The sequence below is a fragment of the Pongo abelii genome, chromosome 19 (assembly GCF_028885655.2).
Source record: "Pongo abelii isolate AG06213 chromosome 19, NHGRI_mPonAbe1-v2.0_pri, whole genome shotgun sequence".
Taxonomy (NCBI): Eukaryota; Metazoa; Chordata; class Mammalia; order Primates; family Hominidae; genus Pongo; species Pongo abelii.
The window spans coordinates 22,189,415-22,211,480 of NC_072004.2; the positions used below are offsets into that span (position 1 = coordinate 22,189,415).

The 22,066-nt window shown below is 39.9% G+C and overlaps 2 pseudogenes; both read left to right on the forward strand.

Annotated features, from left to right (window-relative positions):
• The first annotated feature begins 3 nt into the window (after window positions 1–3).
• Window positions 4–21,714, forward strand: LOC100460407 (HEAT repeat-containing protein 6-like; annotated as a pseudogene).
• The window catches only part of LOC129051232 (ubiquitin carboxyl-terminal hydrolase 6-like), a 47,154-nt pseudogene continuing 46,630 nt past the window's right edge, over window positions 21,543–22,066 (forward strand).

Below are 22,066 nucleotides of genomic sequence, written 5' to 3' on the forward strand. Positions count from 1 at the left end.
TATGTTTATTTAGATTTAAGTTGAGGCTTATTTTTAATAGATTGCTGTGTGTGTTTTCTATGATTTGCATCACTACTACCCTAAAAGCCTACCTTGAATTTTATTTCAGTTTAGGATTGTTAGCATAGTAAATTTAAACTCATCTGATGCTCAAAATACCAGTTAAAGCATCTTATACTTCTTAGAGGTGTAGTCAGTGTAACAGCTATAAAAATGAGCATTCACTTTATACCTCAAACCAAGCATTCTCATCCCCATGATGCTCAAGACCAGGAGTCAACAAATGTTCTCTAAACTTTCTCTACTAGGCTAGTAAATACTTCAGGTGTCTGTCATAACTACCAACTCTATTTTAACAGTGCAAAAGCAGCCATAGACACTATGTAAATGAATGGGCATGACTGTGTTTCACTAAAACTTTATTTGCAGAAGCAGGCTGTGTGCTGGGCTGGATTTGGCTTTTGGGCCATAATTTGCCAACCCCTCTCTAGACCGTTAGAAGCCCACCTACCAGTCAGTGCACCATCTCCACACCTTACATTCACCTGATTTCCCAGCCTTTCCAGATAGCTGCCATCTCCCTCATGCTTCGGTTGGAGAACCTGGAGCATACAGATGTGTGGCCAAGGATTCACTTCCAGAAATGTCATACCTGATCAAAATGCTTCTTATTAGAAATTATGTCACTCATTCACTCACTCAGCATTTATCCAACATCTGGTGTGTTCCAGATGCTGTGCTAAGCACTAAGTATATAGACTCTGGCTGCTTTTAGGATTTTGATGGAGAGGGCAAAGATGGATAAATAAACAACTACAATGCGATATTATTGTTTCTCTCATTAGAATATTCACAGAGTATTCTGGGAACACATTGAGGGCACCCAGTCTAAATGCAGGAGGAAGAGGAGGCTTTTTAAAGGTATAGCTAAACAGAGATTTCAGAGTGAGTAGCAGTACAGACAAGGAGGAATGAGTGTTTCATGCAGATAAAACAAAAGGTGCATAGATGTAGAGAATGAGAGTATACATTGCCCATTTGTTAACTAGTAGGACTAGAGTTTCAGTGCGGGGAGAGAAAGAGTGGAGCCGTTGTGTAGCAGAGGCCGAATGATAAGATTCTTGTGCAGGAGGCTGAGGAGTTTGGGTTTTTATCTCGTAGGCAATAGAGATTCATCAAAGAATCTTATATAGGGGAATGATGTGATCAGATTTGTGTCTTAGAAAAATCACTGTGGTAGCAAATAAAAGAGTATGGGTCTGGGGGCCACAATAAGTAGTTCAAGATACAAGTAATGGGAACTTCCTGCCTCAAGGCCACAGACTTTGAGAACATGGAGGAAGACACAGTTTCCAGACAACTTGCATATCAGAAAGAAAGTAACAGGGAGAAAGAAAGAAAGAAATTGGTTTCTACTTAGTATCTACTTCTACAGAGACCCAACGCCCTGAAATGAGCATTGTATGTAATGGACAACTATCTCTTCTGTGCAGGCATGTGGAGTGGTACTAGCTATGTATCTTACTCCAAGAACTGATAAAATAGACACTCAAGTCATTTTCTATAGGCTTTAATGCTCTTGAGAAATTCCAGTTGAGAAGGCTGAATACCTTCACAACACCTATGCAAGGTAGGCGGTATTAGCCGCATACTTACAGATAAGTAAGTTCAAGCTCAAGAGAGGCTAAATGATTTGCCCCAAGGCACAGAGGTACAATTTAAACCCAGACCACATATTTTACTGTGTCTCGTGTATTTCATTCCTTCTTTCTTATAGTAGACAGTAAGCACTTAGCATCGTGCCTGATGCTTAGGGTATTAAAGAAGTTCCACTTTTTTCTTTTCTCTTTTCTTCTTTCTTTAAACTACATGTTGGGGACATATTTAATGACTTTAAAATGAAGAAGTAACGATTCAGTGAAAAGCCATTCTGAAGTAGCTATTATATGTGTCTTCATTTGCTCCTAAAATCAGAATAAAAAGAAAAAAATCCAAAGTAAAACCAAAGAAAATCCAGCAAGGAGAGGAGGAGGAAAAGGAATCCAGTGGTGAAGTAGAGGTGGCCCCAGTCACTGGCACAGGCAGAGTGAATCTGCATGAAGGGAACACTTGGTGTCCCTCCTCCCTGGGTGTCCAGAGTTTGCCTTTAGATGGAAGTGGAGCTGCAGGAAAAGATGGAGTCTCCTCACCCTTCCATTCTTCCAGTTGGAAAAGGGTCAGCAGTAGTGAGTCAGACTATTCTGATGCTGAAGGAGGCATGCAGAGTAAAATGAGGTAGTAGTATTTTGTTACATTTTATACCTTGTATTCTAAGTTGCATGTAAGTTTATAACTTAACTTGACTGCTGCATGTGATTTAACTTGAAGAGCCTGATTTCTGGGGGCTATGGTGTTATTCAGAACATGACTTGCTCTCTTGATCGGCCAATGCACATGTCATTCCTCTCCTTAGAATATTCTTCTTTGTCTTTTTGTCTTGCTAACCACTACTCATCTTTGATATGGGCTCAGAAATCATGTTCCCTGGGAAGCCTTTTCTGCCTTAGTGTTATTGATAATGTATTATAGTTATCTCCTTAACTGTCCCTTGCTGCCTAGCTTGTCAAGGCTGGTGCTTTGTTTATGTCTGGCAGCCTCAGCATGATGCCTGGCACATACATAGGTCATTCAGTAGATATTCATTGAATGGATGGATGGATACTCGGCAGTGTTTCCTGTCTAACACTCATTTCCTGATATCAATATGTTGTCCTTTTGTTCTCCAGTTGTGTTTTTTAATTGTCAGCCTTAATAACTTGTTATAGAAACAAATTGTCTTAACATGTTTTGATTGTAGTTTGAAAGAAATTTTTAATAACACATTGACATCTTTAGGGATTATTTAGAATGTTTAATTTTTGAATGTATCATTTGAATTGGTGGAAATAAATACCATTTCGTGTTTGCATTTTGAAAAAAAACGATTTTTTAAGTCTTTTTCCTTTTTTCTCTTGGTTATGAAAGGTCTTACCAAGCTAAAGTTCACCAAGGAGGCTTAGTTTGTTTTCTTTCTACTATGAAATTGATTTAAAAAAAAGTTCTTTATGGCTACTGGTCAGCCTTTATTCCTGATATGCCTGAACTTGGCAGCCCACAGTCAGTGTCCTTGATGACTCTTACATTGAAAGACCCTTCTCCAGAGGTAAGAGAATTTAAACTCGAAGCTTTATAATAGGAAGAAAAAATTTACAGATCCTTACTGTTTTCTCTGCCTTATCCTTTCTGATCTGAATACAGCTGTTAGTAACACTGACCCAAGTTCTGACCTGAGATCCACTGGACAGACAGGAAAATGGGAAGTGGGCTTATGTGAAGAATACATTGAGGCTGATCATGTAGGATTGCTTCCTGCCCCAGGGCTTGCTTGAAGCCTGAGCACACTGAATTCTAACTTTGGTGTCTCCCTTGAACTGCACTGAAGCAGCTGTGCTTCTCTTCCTTTTATGAAAATGTTGATTGCTGTGGTATTTATAATAAGAAAACATCAGAAATGGCTTAAACAACTCAGTAGAATATCCTGGTACATATTAGGCTATGAAGGATGCATAAGGCTTTGAAAAATGCTCAAAATGTTCTGTGAAAACACAGGATATAGAATTATATATACAGTAGAATCCCAAACATGTTTTTTTCTTGCAACTTTTCCAGTTTTCAAATCGTGTAATAAATATTTACATATTTTAATGAGAAAAACTTATTTTTAAAAAAGAAGAAAAAAATGGCAGGTATGGATACCTATAGCAAGATATCTCATGGCTGATCAAATATTTGCCTCTGCTTGAATATGTTAATTCCTCTCCAGAATTTAACCACTTAACCAAATAAGGAAAATAGCCTGCTGTTTACAATAGTGAACATTAAAAAGTCATGCTGAATGGCATCTGGGTGTCCTCAGGTAACCAACTACCCACAAAGAGAGAAGTTTTAATTAGGCCAGCAGCATATTGTTCCTTTTCTATTTTTAAGATGACTCCTTAAAGGGTCAGGGGTGGTAACCATAATACATTGGAATTCCATATGAGTCATCTCCTTGAGTAACTTACGATATAAAAAAATTTCTGGATGACCCATCAGAAGCTTTTACAAGGTAAAGAAAAATAAGTTAGCCTCAATTTTATATACACACAAAAAAATGACTTGTGGGGTATTTCAAATACTCCTTATCCTAGGAAATTAAACTGGCAGAAATTTTACAAATTAACTAAATCGATAGTGAAGGAGAACCTGGGAGAAAAATGGAAAAATGAGTGGTGATGAGTAAATCAGTAATGAAGCCATTAGAGTAATTGAAATAAAAGCTACTAAAAATATTGAAAAAATATATATGAAGACCCTCCAGCTAGGTAGGGGAGCTGCCAGCAGTGGCCAAGGAGATGGTGCTGTGGAGCAAGAAGCAGCCCAGCTTAATCACCTGTATCACAGCTGCCCAGCCAAGGGGATGTGAGACATGGGGGTTTAGAACATAAATACAAAAAGGTTATGAGGTCATAGCTGATGAAAATGAATTGGAATAATTTTCATGATGTTTATATCTTCATAGGTTTTTAAATGTTTACATTTCACTTAAAGTGCCATGAGAAATTTCACATATAGCAAAGTGGTCTTATCCATCTCCTTGATTTAGGTACCTTTTAGACTTGTTCTTGCTGTTTAACTTTGGTGAATGCAAGAGATGTGCTGAGGAAAAAAGATACAGAACTTCCTTCTGGAGATGTCGTAGATCCAGTACAAAAAGCCACAAGAAAATTCTAGAGAAATTAAAAAAAAAGTCATCCTACTTAAAGTGGATTTTAAAAGATGAAAGAAATTAAATTAGTTCAGTGTAATGGCAAGTGAAATGATGGTACTTAAGAGATTCTTTTAATCAAGTGTTAGGTTGGAAGGGTTTAAATAAGTGTGGTGATTATTGTTTACAACAAAGCTTGGAGCATACCTCTGCAGTCTGTCCATAGTATAATTAACTGTGCACCAAGACCTATGCTAGAAGAAAGTGTTGTGGTAGGTGATGTCATGGGACAGGCTTTTTTTGTGTTTGTTCTTTTTTTTTGTTTGTTTTTTTGAGATGGAGTTTTGCTCTTGTTGCCCAGGCTGAAGTGCAATGGTGAGATCTCAGCTCACCACAACCTCTGCCTCCCAGGTTCAAGCAATTCTGTCTCAGCCTCCCGAGGAGCTGGGACTACAGGCATGCACCACCATGCCCAGCTAATTCTGTATTTTTAGTAAAGATGGGATTTCTCCATGTTGGTCAGGCTGGTCTGCAATTCCTGACCCCAGGTGATGTGCCTGCCTTGGCCTCCCAAAGGGCTGGGATTATAGGTATGAGCCACTGCACCCAGCCCAGTGGGATGGGCTTTTAAAATAAAGACTTCTAAAAAGTTATGTGCATTAAAATTAAAAATAACAGATAATGTAATTAGAATGGAACAGCATTCTGGATTGACCAGGTTAAAAGAGCTGCTATGACTCCAGGCCAAGTGGTCATCTCAGGTGCTCCTTGTGCATAGAGTTAGATGGCTGGAGTTCCTCTTAGCCAGGATTAAATAAGACAACTGTAGTTTATCTTGTCATTGAAGTGCTTAGTGATTAGTTTTGACTTTATGGCAGGTCTGATATGACCCATGGCATACTCAGCTGGAAGCACAATTTTAACTGGTGTACTAAGAAATTTTCTAAAGACAAATGGATGGAAGGAAAGGTGATTAGACTCTTCCAGTCAGAATGCCAACAATAAACAGAGGCTACTTTTTAGGAAATTGAAACATAATATGCTAGAATGGTTAATTGGGGAGAAGAAAACTTAGAAATGTCCATTAGGATTTGGCAGTGCTGTGATACTTGGGAAATGATCACGTTTCCATGTTGGAAATGTGCTTCAGAGAGCACATCTTATATGCTTCCAAAAGGGACAGAGCAAATTATCAATAAAAATAACAAGACTAATTTAAGAATTTCTTGTATATGATTTCCTTAGGTGTTATAAAGGCATATTATGGAGAATATCATCAAGACTTGTCTTAAACAAACTACAGGGCAAACCTTTGTCTTGGTACCTTGAGAATTATCCTGATTTACAAATTTCATGATGATGATTTATTGCTCTTTTAGATAACTATAAAAAGTGAAAACAAATCAAAATCTAGATAATAGATGGTATAACTAGAAAAGAGAATGAAAAGGTTGGAATTGTTAACTGTTATGGAATGGTAGATTTTCTCTCATATGGCCAGGAAAGAACAGGCAATCTTTGCTTAGTGTATTAGCAAAGAACAGGCAGTCTTTAATTAGTGTATCTATATTCACACTTCTGATAAAGACATACCCGAGACTGGGAAGAAAAAGAGGTTTAATTGGACTTACAGCTCCACATGGCTGGGGAGGCTTCAGAATCATGGCAGGAGGCAAAAGGCACTTCTTTACATGGCAGCAGCAAGAGAAAATGAGGAAGAAGTAAAAGTGGAGACCCCTGGTAAACCCATCAGATCTCGTGAGACTATCACGAGAATAGCAGGGGAAAGACCAGCTCCGATGATTCAGTTACCTCTCACAAGTCCCTCCTACAACACAGGAGAATTCTGGGAGATATGATTCAAGTTGAGATTTGGGTGGGGACACAGCTAAACCATATCACTTAGATACCTCCCGACCCAGAGTCCCTGACACAGTGTTGAAATGCCGTTATGTAAAAGACAACTGACTTTGGAAGTGAGATCCAATAAAATAACATGTGAACAGTCATGTGCCCTGCATGGAAACTTCAGTGGTACCCACTCCCAGCAGGGACTTCTTTGTCACCCTTCCAGAAATATTCTGAGACCAAACACACATAAAGAGAAAAAAATTAGGATTGACTAAGCTACCTCAGCAAACATTTCTGCTACGTTCTTAAGTAGCAAAAAAGGAGAAGTACTTTTCTGTTTTATTAGCTTTAGACAAGCCTTCATGTCCAAGGAGATGAAACTATACACTAGTAAAACCAAGCACACTGACTTTTGTAAGACTGAAAAGCCTTTCATTCATCATTTTAAATATTCAGACAATAGAAACTTAACAAGATGAGCTCTCTGGAGACTCCACCTGTTACGATTTGCTTGTACATTAGTAATTTCCATGGAAAGTGCTGATTAGAATTGGAAAACAAGATACTAAATACTGATACAAGAACAAATGAAGCAAAACTTGTACCAGGTTCAGTATCTTAAGTAACAATTATAACAACAAAGATATGTTAAACAGAGTTTAAAGGAAATTAACTCAGAACTGTGAGAAGTACAATTTGATATAGTATCAAATTTTTATATAGATTTTATAACTTAGTGGAAAAAAATAACCAATTTCAATGACATTTGTTTTCATCTGTGATAGTCACGATTTTCCCCTGAAGATGCCAAAATTATGCTAAAATGTTTGACTTTTGGAACATTAGTTCAATTCTTTCCATTCGATTCTTAATTTCATTCAGTTTGTGAGCTGTTGGAATTGTGATTTTTAATTGTCTTCTAAAGAAATGAAGGTTTAGCATTAAGATCTATCTTGTTGAGTTTGGACCAGCCTCTGGTAGGGATTGGCCAACTGTGGCCTGTAAGGCAAATCTGGCCCAACACCTGCTTTTGTATGGCCTGTGAGCTAAGAACGGTTTCACACTTTTAAATGGTTTTAAAATAAAACAATAGTATCTCATGATATGTGAAAATTGTATGGAATTCAGATTTCATTGTCCGTAAATCAAGTCTTTTTGGAACGCAACCACATTTATTCCTTTACGCGTCTGTGCTACAATCACAGAGTTGGGTGGTTGTGACAGAAACTGGCCTGCAAAGTCTAAAATATAAAATGTGGACACTGGCTCTTTACAGAAAAGTTTGCCAGCCCCTGGTCTCAGTCCTTTTTGGATCAGCTGACTTGTGTTCATGCTCTCACTCTCTCGTTTTTTCACACATATACACACAGTTTCCTAATACATTGTCAATTTCCCACCTTAGGGGATTATGCTTAATTCTGAAGTCTGATGCTACTGTACTTCAAATTTCTCTTCATAGCAGTAAGTCTAGATTTCTACAACTCCACTCTATAAAAGGCCTGCCTGGTGATTTATTACCTGGTTGTTTGGAGATAATATAATTGAAGGCTTTTGGGAAAACCTTTTTTGCTCCAAACTCAGATATGCTTCACATTGAGTAACTATTTAGGTTAGATTCTAGAATTGTAATGTTGATTCCCTGCTTTTAAATTTTTTGACTGAAAATGTTAATTGTCATTTTTGGATGAGCTGGCCAAAGAGAGTGCAATATTATTCTGTATTAATAGTCCTATGCTTATTACCTATATCCCGTTTTTGTAAAGTTGGGCTTTCTTTTCCTTTCTGATTTTTAATACTACAAAATTGTCAGAGTACCAATTGAAAGTAATCTTTCAACCTTATAAAGAAAATCTTGGTGCCAATGACACCTTTGCTGACAAATACAGCAGTCCATGACAAAGATGTACTTTTTGTCCTTTCCATTCATAAGATTGTACTTAATGGTATCCCTTTTTTGAATTGTCAAATATTGTCACTGCAGGCAATGTTATTTCCCGTGCCTAAGAATGTTTCTAAAAGTTGGATCACTAGTGATGTCTGCCAAGTTGTATGTACACAAAGTTCCTAAAGTCCTATTTAAGTTAACATTGAACACACATACTTCAGAGTGGAATATGAGGCATAATGTTCTCAGGAACTTTGATAGGAAACAGACTCTAGGCACATGTATTTTTTCTACCCCATGGGCTGTTTAGTTCTAACTTTTCAGTTGGCATTCTGCTTGAATAAACCAGGCCTCTAATCCTTATTCTCATGCTTAGGATTTCAGATTTTTGTGCTATGGTATAGCTTAGGTTTATTTCTTACTGTAAAAAACCTAACAGCAATGGGTTTCTAGATTTTTTTTTAGCCAGGTGTGGTGGCACACACCTGTAATCCTAGCTACTTGGGAGGCTGACGTGGGAGGATTGCTTGAGCCCAGGAGTTTGAGGCTGCAGTGAGTTATGATTGCACCAGTGCACTGCAGCCTAGGTGACAGAGCGAGACTGTGTCTCTAAAATAAGAATAAAATAAAGATTTTTTTTTAGGTGTGGGATGCAAGTGACCTAGTTTTTAGGAACTAACAGATAATCCCATTGCCTTTATTCTTCCAATTGAAATGATTGTAAATACTGTGAACATTAAATATGTATAGGAAGAAGGGAATCTGACTCCTAATTTTCAACTAATCAGTGTGAATCATCCCGAAATTTCAGACATGTGCCTCTGCTCTGCAAGTTTTATCTGCCATCTTGGAAGGCTCAAAGCAGTTTCTTTCTGTTGCTGAAGATACCAGTGACACAGGAGGGCTTTTATCCCCTTCTCCGTAATGATCGCTTCCAGCATTAGAGAGTTGCACAGATGTCTTTTGTTAGCTTTGGTGGTTGGAGTCATTCTCACAGATCCTTACTCAGATAATTAAGGTAATGTATCAACTGTGGGTTCCAGAGGGGGCTTCTCTGTTTTAACTTTGTATACTGTTTTACATAGCCCAAAAGTAACTTGACTTAAGAATGTAACTATGTAATAGTTTTATTAAAAATACACTATTTGGAAGTCTGTACCTACTTGACTGATCTTACCTATAATCTCTGTATGTCCTAATAAATTATTTGCTAAAAATACTTCTTTATCTTTAGTTGTACCAATGAGAATACAAGTGGTATTTTTTTTTTAAAAGGGCTAATTTTTAGTTGTGTGAAAACTTTTCTTTTTTAATTAAATGCTGCAAAATTTGTTTCTATGCTGTGGTTTAATCAAGCCTTTTGATGAACTACTTTTTGTGTTTTACAGTGCCTTGCAAATTTAGTATCAAATGCACCTTATAATCATCTAAAACTGCCTGCTGACCAAAGTCTGGAACCAGATAAAGCCTTATATTCGCCACAAAGGTTTGTAGTGGCTTAAAACTGATGGCTTCTTTATATAAGTCAGATGCAGACTATTAGTAAAAATATATAGATATAGATATATGTATATATTCAAAGCATTTTTATAACTCTTAAGAGATCTCTGCTTATTCTTCTCAGCTTTTCAGGGGTATAAGCTGTTGCAAGAATTGACCCATCAAGTCCCAGTGGAAGTGAGCTAGAGAATTAATTGTAAAGTTTAATGCCTGTTTAATGCCCAGGGCAGTGACCAGAGTATCCCTTTAGAATTAAGATTGAGCCAGGTGCAAGCAGCCCCCCTCAGGAGTATGTTAGTTTATATCTCTTATGCATAGGTAGAGGATGGATGGATGGTTAGACAGACAGATGGACAGGTAGATATTACCTACTTTTTGGAAAGAAAAACTGGAATACAAAATTTAACTTCTTTAATGTTATTTCCTATGAAGTTCAGATAAAATCCCAGAACTTCAAATCTTTACTAAGTGCAGTCTTATTATTTCCTCCCACACATAATGTATGTGTGCTATAAGCACTTGCCTTTTGTAGATTTGCCTCTTTTTTGTTTGCAAGCTTTCAGATCAGACCACATTCTGATGAGTTCAGTTTTTCAGGCAGAATTGTAACAAGGAAGGAACAGTGGATGTTTTCTGTGACATAGTGGGAAGAGCATGGGACCTGAAGTCAATCCAAGAGTCTGGGGCCCACTCCCATTTCTGCCATCTCATGGCCGTGGCCCTCTCTGAACCCTAATTTCTTCCTAACAGCAAGAATTATAACTACATCATAAGATTTTTATGAGGCTCAAATGAGATAATGAGGTGTAACTAAGTCCAGTTCACTACTTACACTAATGTGTAAAAGAGGGACCCAGAAAGTTAAGTCTTCCCCTAAGGTTTCCCATCACATTCATGGCAGAAATAAGTTGAAAACAAGCCCTGCTCATTCCACTGTACCAACTTTTCATTATCTGCATCTTCAGCTGAGGAGAGTGCACCATGTCTCAAAGGTTCCTTTCAAGTATCTGACTTTATCCTCAAGTAACTTTTTTTCATTAAAATGTTCAAAACCCGAAATTCTTAGGTATGAGCCTAACAAAATATGTACAAGATCTATATGAAGAAAACTGTGAAACTCTGATGAAATCAAACAACTAAATGAATGGACCAGAGATTCCAAGTTCATGGATAGGAAGCCTCAATATTGTGAAGATGTTACCTCTTCCCAACTTGATCTATAGATTCAGTGCAGTCTCAATCAAAATTCCAACAAGTTATTTTGCAGATATCAATGAACTGATTCTGAAATGTATATAGATATGCAAAAGACCCAGAATAGCCAACACAGTATTTTTAGAGAAGAACAAAACTGAAGGACTGACATTCCCTGACTTCAAAATCTACTGTAAACCTACAGTAATTAAGACAATGTGATATTGGCCAAGGAAGAGAGAAACAGATCAATGGAACAGAATAGAGAGCCCAGAAATAGACCCACATAAATAAAGTCAACTGATCTACAACAAAGGAGCAGATACTTTTCAACAGTTGGTGCTGGAACAGCTGGACATCACATGCAAAAAAAAAATGAGTCTAGACACAGACCTTTTAGCTTTTTAAAAATATTTCTTGTTAAATTCCGGGGTTCATTCAAGGTACATGCATTGCATTTAGTTATTATGTCACTGTAGTCTTTTTAAATCTAGGGTACCCCCACCCATCTTTCTTATATCAAACTGACTTAGGAAAGAATCCAACCCAATTGTCTTATAGAATGTGAACTCTAAACTCTGTCACCAAAGATAACAAAATAAATCACATTCTCAATTTGTCAGATTGTTTCTTTATGGTGTTAACTTACTCTCCTGTCCCATGTATTTTGAAACTGGAAATGAGGTTTAGAAGTTTGATTAGATTCAGGTTACACAAGGAACTACTAATTCTTAATTGCCTGCAGGGATAACTACCATATTTACGGTAGCTGTTCCCATGATAATAAGTTCTTACTGCTTCCTTTGACAGATGTTAATGTTCCTGTGTGAAGTCTCACACTCTTGGGAGCTATAGGGTCCAGCCACACACCTTTACCTGAAGTCCAGCTACTTCTGCAACAGCCATGTTCTTCTGGACTCAGTAATAGCAATTCAGCAACCCCTCACCTCAGCCCTCCTGATTGGTGGAAGAAAGCCCCTGCAGGACCCTCTCTGGAAGAAACGTCAGTTAGCTCACCTAAGGGGTCTTCAGAGCCCTGCTGGCTCATTCCACTCTGCATTTCCATTGTCGTACTGCCCAAGGAGGATTCCTGTTCAGGTAGCGATGCTGGCTCTGCAGTAGGAAGCACCTACGAACCATCCCCTATGCAACTGGAGGCCTTACAGGTAGGAGGTTTCATTTCCTCATCTCTGAAATGGAAGTAACCATTCTTCCTTCAGAGTGACCGTGAGGAGCGAGCAGGTAAAACCAAGCCATGTGTCAGTTCATGGGAGTTGTATTTTAGGTATGGGTGGTGTATTTTTGTTGTTGTTTTGTTTTGGGGAGGTGTTCCTTGGTTGTAAAATAGCAGATTCATTCCTTTTTGTTCTTTGATTGCAAATTATTTTTGTCACTTCAGGTATTATATGACAGGTGGATGTAATAGATTGTAGAATAATTCTGAGTGAAATTGTAGAGTTAATTTTTGATTTTTGCAACTTAAATGTTTAATTTTCTATAAGCTTCTCCTTGGTCTTGTACCTGCTTAGAGTAACAAAATAATTGTTCATTCAAAGGAAGAAAACAATCCTAGATAAAAGAGTTTACTTTTTCTCTACAAAGATGATCTGAGACTAGGCCTGGTCCTGGGGTCTGCTGCTAATTAACTGGGCCACGTGAAACATGTCCTTTAATCTTGTCAGGCTTGGTTTCTTTAGCTGTAAAATTCAATTAATACCTACCTTAAAGAATAGTTGCAAGACTTACATGAGATTACATTAATGAAAAGCAATCATATACTAAAGCACCATAAAACTATGATACAGTTAATTGATATTAGTTATGAAATAAAGATTATGCTTCTTAATTTCATTCAACAGATTTCAGCCCCTGTTACATTATAAGCGATTTCTGAAATATAACACTTTTCTGGATATTGCAGCCTTGCAGTCAGGTCTTAGAGGGTTAATTCCATGCTCTCTTTGCAGCTATTGGCTCTTCTGGCAAGGAGCTACTTTTCAATGACTCAAGCCTACTTGATGGAGCTTGGAGAGGTGATTTGCAAGTGCATGGGGGAAGCAGATCCATCCATTCAGCTTCATGGAGCAAAGGTAATTTTCATCAAAACCACAATGCTTTTTCCTTCTTTTCACTTTATATCCTTCCTTTTCTTCACTTTATATTCTTCTGCCACATGTCTTTCAATTCTGAGATTTCTTAAAGAGATTTCAGGTAAGGAAGACATACATTCTTCTGTTTTCAGCTCTTATGTGTAAACCCCATGAATTGATTCGGTAATAAATTAATAAGATATAGCTGTTGATTTCAGTCCTTGAAAGAATGCCTCTGTTAAGAGTGACTGAAAAAAGAAAGAAAATTAGTTGCAAATTATGTTTCCCCTTGATTTGAGGTGATCTCCAGACTAAAATGAAGTCGTTCATTAGTTCTAATGCTCCACTTTGGTAATACTTTTTTCTTGGCAGCTTCTGGAAGAACTGGGCACAGGCTTAACACAGCAGCATAAACCGGATTCCACTGCAGCACCTGATCAGAGAGTACCAGTCTTCTTGGTAAATAAATGTCAATTCATACTTTTCTTTTATTAGTGCTTCAGTTGCAGTTTTATTTTGAAGCTCAGTGATAAGTGGAGTAGATGATATGGTTTCTTCCAGTGTCAAAAATTATGTTTTATAATCCGAGAAAACATGAAACTAGTATAAATAGGTTTTATTTTACATTTCACTTTATTTGCAATTTAGTGTGTGGTAGGCTTATGTATAACATATAACCAGCAATCGTAAAACTAATATTTCTTTTGCATAAAATCTAGTCTGGTTACTCAGCCTGCCCAAGAGACAAAGGGCCAGGGATTTTATATCCAAAGCCGTGGGATCAAATTTAGGGAACATGATTGTATTAGTCCATTTTATGTTGCTATAAAGGAATACCTGAGGCTGGGCAATTTATCAAGAAAAGAGGTTTATCTGGCTCACGGTTCTGCAGGCTGTACAAAAAGCATGGTGCCAGCATCTACCTCTGAGGAAGCCTCAGGAAGCTTTTAATCCTGGTGGAAGGCAAAGGGGGAGCAGGCATGTCATATGGCAAGAGAGTAAGCAAGAGGGAGATGCCAGGCTCTTTTAAATAACCAGCTCTCATGTGAGCTCATAGAGTGAGAGTTCACCCATTACCACAAGGACAGCACCAAGCCATTCAAGAGGGATCTGCCCCCACGACCCGAACACTCCCTGTTAGGCCCACCTCCAGTGATGGAGGTCACATTTCAGCATGAGGTTTGGAGGAGGCACACATCCAAACCATGTCATTCTGCCTCTGGCCACCACAAATCTCATGTTCCTCTCATTGTAAAATACAGTCAGTCACCTATTCCCAATAGTTTCCCAAAGTCTTAACTCTTTCCAGCATCAACTCAAAAGTCCGAAATCTCAGCTGTGACTCAAGGCAATTTCCTTCCACGTATGAGCCTGTAAGATCAAAAACAAGTTATTGATTTTTAAGATACAATGGTGGTACAGGCATTGGGTAAACAGTCCCATTCCAACAGGGAGAAATCAGCCAAAAGAAAGGGGCAACAAGCCCCACACAAATCTGAAACCCAGCAGGACAGACATTAAACCTTAAAGCTCCAAAATAGTCCTTGACTCCATGTCCCGCATCCAGTGCACACTGGTGCAAGGGGTGGGCCTCCAAGGCTTCTGGCAGCCTTGCCCTTCTGGCTTTGCTGGGTGTAGGCTGGGTCCCATTCCCAGAGTTCCACTAGGCAGTGCTCAGTGGAGACTGTGTGTGGGGGCTCCAACACCACGTCTCTCTTTGGCACTGCCCTAGTAGAGTCTCTCAGTGGGGGCTCTGTCCCTGTGGCAGGCTTCTGCATGGGCACCCAGACTTAGGGAATCCTCTGAAATCTAGGCAGAAGCTCCCAAGCCTTCTTCACATTTGCATTCTGTGCATCTGCAGGCTTACCACCACATGGAAACCACTAAGGCTTACAGCTTGTACCCGCTAAGCAGAAAACGAGGCAGTATCTGGGGCCCTTTGAGCCACGGCTGGGGATGCTGGAAGCAGTGTCCCTAGGCTGTGCAGGGCAGTGGGGCCCTGGGCCTGGCCCCCAAAACCGCTTTCCTCCTAGGCCTCTGGGTGTGTGATGGGAGGGGTTGCCTCAAAGATTTCTGGAATGCCCTCAAGGCTGTTTTCTCATAGTCTTGGCTATTAGCGTCTGGGTCCCTTTTAGTCATGCTAATCTGTCTAGCAAGTAGTTGCTCCGAGCTTGGATTCCTTCTCTAGTACAGGGGCAGGGTGCAAATTTTCCACATTTTTATGCTCTGCTAACCTTTTAATGATAAGTTCCAACTTTAAGTCATTCCTTTGCTCCTACATCTGACTATAGGTTGTGAGGAGCTGCCACGTCACCTATTGAATGATGCTTAGAATTTCTTTCACCAGATACCCTAAGTCATTACTCTTAAGTTCAACCTTATGCAAATCCCTAGGACATGGGCATAACGCAGCCAAGTTGTTTGCTAAGGTGTAACAAAGGCAACCTTTCCTCCAGTTCTCCATACTTTTTTATTTCTATCTGAGACCTCCTCAGCCTGGCTTTCACTCTCCGTATTTCTATCAGCATTTTGGTCACAGCCATTTAATCAGTCTCTAAGAAGTTCCAAACTTTCCTTTGTCTTCCTGTCTTCTGAGCCTTCCAAACTCTTACAACCTCTGCCCAGTACCAAGTTCCAAAGCTGCTTCCGCATTTTTAGGTATCTTTATAACAACACCCCGTTCCTTGGCACCAATTTTTTGTATTAGTCTCTTTTCTGCTGCTGTAAAGAAACACTTCAGACTGGACAATTTATTTTTCAAAGAGGTTTGTCTGGCTCACTGTTCTGCAGGCTATACAAGAAGCTTGGTGCCAGCATCTACTTCTGGTGAGGCCTCGAGAAGCTTTCATTCATGGTGGAAGGCGAAGGGGGAGTAGGCATGTCACATGGCGAGAGAGGAAACAAGAGAGAGATGCCAGGCTCTTTTAAACAATTAGCTCTTGTGTGAATAACAGAGTAAGAACTCACTTATTACCACAAGGATAGCACCAAGCCATTCAGTAGGGATCTGCCTGCATCACCCAAAAACCTTCCTCTAGGCCCACCTCCAACATTGGAGGTCACATGTCAACATGAGATTTGGAGGGGACACACATCCAAACCATATCAGCCACTTAATGGATATGTGGTTATAGGCATGGTTTCCTAGTTGTAAAAAGGAATAATAAACCATAACCCTTCAGTCACAAGGCTGTTGAAAAATCGAATGACATGTAAAGATGCTAACACATAGGAGGTAATTCCGTTACCTGCGTCCCCCCAACCCCCCACCAGCCCTACCATGATTCTGTTCAATTCCTGTGATTTCAGGTTGTTTCTGCTACCCCTACACTGTGCCAGTTCCAAAGATGGATGAAGGGCATGTGATCACACCAAAAAAGGCTTCTACTTAGTGCTAAAAGCAAAATCAGCTCAGTATTGGTGGTCTTTGCTCCCTCTGCCCTCCGCATTCTGCCTGCTCTTTTCCCTTCACAATTTCTGTCATCCTTGCAGTGAATTAAAGACTCTAACCCTCGTCCCTGCCTTAGACTGCCACTAAAGCTTTCATATAACATGTGTGGGAAAATGAGTTGAGCTTTGTTATCAGACAGAACTAGGTTTGAATTCAAACTTCTCCCTTTGCTAGATAAATGACTTTGGGCAAGCCTCTTAACTGTTCACACTCAGGTATTGTTCATCTGTGAAAAAAAAAAAGACATGTTTTCTGTATTGCTTGTCTATTAGTGAGTAACAAATTAAACATTTAGCAGCTTAAAGCAATGTACATTTATTTTCTCAGTTTCTGTGGGTCAGGAATTAGGAGTGGCTTGGCTGAGTGATTCTGGCTTAGTTCTCACATGAAGTTGGGATCAAGATGCCCCCAGGGTTGCAGTCAACTGACAGGTTGCAAGACTTGATGGGGTTGGAGGATCTTCTTCCAGGGTGGCTCACCCATAGACCCAGCAAATTAGTGTGGCTGCTGGCAGACGGCCTCAACTCATTTCCTCCCCGTGAGGACGTCTCTAGAGGGCTGCTTGAGTATCCTCTTGACATGGCAGCCAGCTTCCTTCACAGCAAGTGATCCAAGGGAAAGAAAGCAAGACAGAGCTGTGGTGCTTTTTATGACCTAGCTTTGGAGGTGTCATGCTGTCATTTCCACAACATCCTATTGGTTACACAGGTCAGCCTGTTCAGTATGGGAGGGGACTACACAGGTGTAAATATTAGTAGGTGAGTGTAATTGTGTGCCATCCTGGAGACTGACAACCACTTTTTGTCCACATTCTTCTGGAGTGGGGCAGGGAGGACCCAGACTGGGTTTCCAGGAGCTGAAGTAGGAGAAAGACAGAACTGGTGCTTGAAATACACAGCAAAACCCAGGACTAGGTCCATGGGACAGAACCAAAACATAGCTAAACCACAGAGATTCACAAATGAACATGAAATCACAGGATATGTATAAAGCATGGAAAAGAAACTGTTGACATGGCTACTTTAGAGGCTGTGAAGTGAGGTAGTTCTTCAAAGTGCTGATAACAGAACCTACTGCCCAATTTAAGAGTGTCCACGGTGTACCAGGCCCTGCGCTAGAAACCTTACACAGAGTATTACATTTTATTATCACACGGACTCTGCAAAGTAGTTGAAAAAGCCCTAGCCGAGCGTCAACTGATCTGGATTCTAGTTCACCCCTGCTGCTGATTAGCAAGTTGTACTGTCTGTGCCTCAGTTTCCTTGTGTGAAAAAGTAAGGATAATGCTACAGACCGCATTTATTTGTGCCAAGGAATAAAATTAGTTGATATGTGTAACATACTTAGAACAATGCCTGGCATGGGATGAGCTCTCTGAAGAACATTAGCTGCCGCTGCTGTTGCTGTTACTGTCATCACCATCTTCAGCCTCCTCTTGATTATTATCACTGTTGCTGCGTAACTTTATCAGACTGCAATCTCCTAATCAACAGGAGTTGAATGGGAGACTTAAACACTGCAGTTGTTTTCTGAAGTCCTTTCATCACTGTGGAAGAAGAACCAATGAAAACATTTACAGAAAGCTGCTGCTTTGAGGAAAAATGTTTCACTACTAAGGCCATTTCTGGTAGGCTTAGCTCCGAGTTGGTTCCCCTGTTATGTCTTGGGCTGCAGCTTTTCCTTTGCCTCCGTTCCAGGTGGTGATGTTCTGGACTATGATGCTGAATGGTCCTTTACTCAGAGCCCTGCAGAATTCGGAGCACCCAACTCTCCAGGCGAGTGCCTGTGATGTCCTGTCTTCCATCTTGCCAGAGGCCTTCAGCAATCTGCCGGTGATGTAAGAGTGTTTTCTCACCCTTAAATCATGACTGGAGCACCAGAGCTAGAATTTGATGCTTTTGCATTTTGAACCAGTATTCAGCATCATCTCTGATGAAAAGGTGCTACTTCACTTGAGTTGGGGATGAGGGCACTGGGGAACAGCAAATAGGAAAATTTGAAGCCTTAATATATCAGGAAAGCTGTTTCCCCCTGTGCGTTAGAATGTAGGTGGTAGAGGCAAGGGTAGCAGAAGCTTGGAAGGCAGAGAGATTTCAGGAAGATTTCATATCCAAACTTTAAAAGGCCTGAGTTGAAGCCCAGCTCTTCGACTTGCTAGCTCTTTGACTCTTAACCTCTCTAAAACTTGGTGTTATCATCAATAAGATGATAGTCATGTGAAAAATAACAAGTATGTGAAAATACTTAGATTTGTTGTCCAACACATATGGTATTTGTCTTAGTCTGTTTGAGCTGTTATAATAAAATACCATAAATTGGGTGTCTTCTAAACAACAGAAATGTCTTTAGAACATTATTTCCCAAGATGGAAATCAACCAAGCAAAGAGTTCACAGATAACTGTCCCAGGCCAGGTTATATATTCAATGTTCATAAGAGCAAAATCCATAGGCTTCTCGGGTGTCCATGGCATGTACCAAAATCATGGGAGCTTCCCCTGGGATTTTTTTGAGTGTCCAAATTGTAAAATATCAGAAGAACAGTAAATTGATTGAGTAGATGAATTTTTATTTCCAAGTAGAAATGTGCGTGAAGGCTTCTAGCTTTATCTGAAAATAAGTTTGAGAATTTCACAGGTAGCAGCATGACCTGCTGAAGTAACTTCAGTGTTTTGTTTTGTCTTATAGGATGTCATATTTGTTTCAGATGCAACAAGTACAATATTGATGTCACTTGAAGACAAGTCTCTGAATGTTCGAGCCAAAGCAGCCTGGTCCCTGGGCAACCTGACAGACACTCTGATTGTCAACATGTAGGTGACTGAGCTTGCTTTCCCCTGCTGACTTCTGAGATTGAGGGCCCAAGAGAATGTCCTCGATCTCTACCATGAAAGAATCAGCAGTAGTTCCCGCATATTACGCAGTCAGTCTTCCTGCTTTGTTTTGTTTGTTATTCCTTCAGAAAATAAAATTAATAAGCTGTTCTTAATATATATTAGGAATATGTTAAGACATATATGTATTAAAAATACTGTATGCCGATATAAGTAATATGTCCACATTATAGAAAACATAAAAGCAAATCCTTAGTAATGGTTACTGTACTTTTAAAATGCATTTAAAAAAATTTCTTAAAGTAGTATATTCACAGGCTAAAAAAAATCCAGATAGTACAAAGCAGCATTCAGTGTGAAGCCTTTCTTCTACCCTGACACCTTAGTTCCCCTCCCCAGAGGTAGCTGGTTATTTACGTGCAAGTGTCCTGCTTTTTGTCACTTCACCATATAAGCAACATGTAAAATGTGTAAGCATTCTATTATTGACTTGTTAGAAATCCTTATTTATGATTACATAATGAACACTGTGTGATGATTATTTAACCATTTTTCTATTACTGAACATTTGTTTTAGGCTTTAGGCTTGTAGGCTTTTATATTCAGTGAATATTTTTGTGCATGAAATCTGCATTTTGAGATTTTTTTTTGGAGACATTCCTAGGTGGGGAACTATTGAGTCAAAAGATGTATACTGTAAGTTTCTTGATATAACCTAAGCAGATTTGTTAAACTGTTTTCTTAAACTTTTATGCTTATGCTAAGTGAATATATTTCTATATGTATATATTTAAGTGTATTTATCTTTTAACATGTGTTGCCTGCTTTGGGTGGAACAGGGAAACACCAGACCCAAGTTTCCAGGAGGAGTTCTCTGGTCTCCTGCTCTTGAAAATGTTACGATCAGCTATAGAAGCATCCAAGGATAAAGACAAGGTAGACTCACAACAAAACCCAGTATCTCCCAAACAGATACTTAATGTATTGTAGCTGCAGTGTGGTAGTTTAGTGTGGCTTGATGTTCCTCAGACTATCCCACCAAATATACTCTTGTTCAAAGGAGACTGCGGGTGTGCTCAGGGTATAAACCCCCCACCCAACCACCCACTCCAGGCCTCCCACATAATCGGGTCACTAAACAAATCCCAGAGGGCCCAGCCCCAGCTGTTGCCTGGCTTTTCAGAAACAGAATTCAGTTGGGAATGGCAGCTGCTTAGACAGGTCTGTCCCCAGAAAGCCCTGGGTATGGATGGAGTCCCGTCTACCCTCTGGTTTCCACTGGCACATTTATCTACCAACATTCTGTCCAAGTCTCCTCTTCTGAGCCCTCACCAGAATCACCCTTAATGAAGAGTCACAGGGAGAAGACGTCCACCCATGCATCAGGAGACAGGCCTGGAACAGAGCCTTCCTGCACAGCCTCAGAAGGGACCCACCCTGCTGACACCTTGATCTTGGACTCATGGCCTCCAATACTGTGAGACAGTAACATTCTGTTGTTGAAGGTGCGCAGTCTGTGGTACTGTAAAACAGCCCTAGGAAATGAATGCAGCCTGTTAGCCCACAGATGGTGAAGGGATGGAATGCTCCATGGAGCTCCAGGCTCACTGTCTGCAGCTCCTAAAGTGTGCTATGGGACTCTTGGGTGGGTGTAGGTATGCAGGGTAATTTTGGGTGGTTCAAGGTGAATAATTTCAATTGACATAACAATGTATTTATCTTGCTGGGTAAATGAGGGATCCCCAACTGTTAGGAATCAGGCTACACAGCAGGAGGTGAGCAGCCAGCCAGTGAGCAAAGTTTCACCTGTAGAAACAGCCACTTCCCATCCCTCACATTACCGCATGAGCTCTGCCTCCTGTGAGATGAGCGGTGCCGTTAGATTCTCATAGAAGCACGAACCCTACTGTGAACTACGCATGCCAGGGATCTGGATTGCGTGCTCCTTATGAGAACCTAATGCCTGATGATCTGTGACTGTCTCCCATCACCCCCGGATGGAACCATGTAGTTGCAGGAAAACAAGTTCAGGGCTCCCACTGATTCAACTGATTCTACATTATGGTGAGTTGTGTAATTATTTCATTATATATTACAGTGAAATAATAATAGAAATAAAGCACACAATAAATGTAATGGGCTTGAATCATCTCCGCATCATCCCTTCCCCTTCTCCTGGGTCCGTGGAAGAGTTGTCTTCAAGAAAACTGGTCTTAGGTAGCAAAAAGGTTGGGAACCACTGGTGTAAATGCTTCAAGGAATAGTTAAGCAGCTTAAGGTTTACATGCTACAAAAAATACAGGTTTAAATGCTAATAAAAATGGGTGCAAATGAAAACACTCTCTTGCTGTGGTCCAGGGAATCTTAAGCATTCTATCAGAAAGACTTGCAGCTTGGAGCTGCAGCTGCCCTCCCACATCCTGTCCACTGTAACCCCTGCAACACACAAACACGCACACACACACACACACATGCTGTGCTTCATGCCCTCACTAGAG